This window comes from Triticum dicoccoides, chromosome 7A (assembly GCF_002162155.2).
Source record: "Triticum dicoccoides isolate Atlit2015 ecotype Zavitan chromosome 7A, WEW_v2.0, whole genome shotgun sequence".
Taxonomy (NCBI): Eukaryota; Viridiplantae; Streptophyta; class Magnoliopsida; order Poales; family Poaceae; genus Triticum; species Triticum dicoccoides.
In genome coordinates, this window is record NC_041392.1 from 134,010,969 (window position 1) to 134,012,404 (window position 1,436).

Genomic DNA, 1,436 nt, shown 5'->3' on the forward strand with positions numbered 1-1,436 from the left:
AATTTACACAAAAATAATAGAATGTTATAAAAAAATGAAAATTGTGATGTATCAAACCTAGTCGACTATTCTACTCATGTGTGAAGTTAAGGAAAGTATTAAATCCCATGGTATTGTTGGTGAAAAAAATACAATTGGGACAATACTATTCATCAATAGTGTCTTTTTGGGGTAAACAAAACAGTGTTTTTTATATAGCTTCGATTTTCTCTTTTTGCCTAGATTACCACCGTTGTGATTTATTGGTGAAACTTCATACGGGAGTATACCGGTTGACTATGCATATTACAAAAAAAAAGTGTTCTTTTGTTTTTTTTCTAGTTTTTTTTTCTTCTGAACTTACTATTCAATAAGGGGCACGTATGGAACCATGTTCACAAAATCCGCATCTTGGCAAATATTCATTTATAAAACATATGTGAAGTATCGATGGCAATCTTTCATTTTGAAAACATATACAAAGTAATAAACAGTTGCCATGGAAATATTAATTTTTGAAACATATGCCTCTAATAATAGTTGCAATGGAAAAATTCGTTTCAAGACCTATCTTGTAACATATACTCCATTTGTCCGGAAATACTTTTCGGAGAAATAGATGTATATAGACGTATTTCAATTCTAGACACATCTATTTTTATCCATTTCTTTAACAAGTATTTTCGGACGGAGGGGGTAATTGCCATGGCAAGAACCATTCGATCGTATCATTTTTGAGAGATTTGATGATCCGTGATGAAGTTGTGCGAAGAACAAGAAAATGGTATTCTTGGCTCACCCAACGCAAGCGACTGGGCATGCCATATTTGTGCCTAACAAATTGTGAGCCTCTTTTTCGCAGGGACGGATCTGCGTGCTGCTCCTCGCTAGCTGTCAATCGGAAGCATATTCAGGGAAACATTATTTAATTAGTTCGCATGCAAACAAAGAAAATAGATATACGAGATACTAAAGCTACTCACTCTGACCGCTGCATGCTGCTCCTCCGTAGCTATCCCGTCACGTTAGCGGTCTGCCAAATGACACAGAGTTAATTGCACAGAAGTATCACAATTAAGGCATTACATGTAGATTGGTACCATTTTTCGTAATTTTTACATGTCAGTACCAAGTTTGAGGCTAGCTGTTACAAAAAATCTAAATCATGTATAAATACGTATTGATAGTGTATCTGACTGACAGGGCCCACCTGTCGGTGCCTATGTGGCAGTTTTTTTGCAGAAAACCCCCTAGCTTTGTATGTAATCACATAAATGCCCATTATTTCGCGGTAAAAAAGGCTGCTGAGAGGGTTTTTTTTCGTTCGCAAGTTTTTCACGGACTAGTTTGAAAGTTCCCGGCGTATTGAACAAACAAAGTATAAAACGAAAAATCATGCGCCAGAAGGATTCAAACCCGGGATCTGCGGTTCTACAGCTACGCGAGCTAGCCAAGAC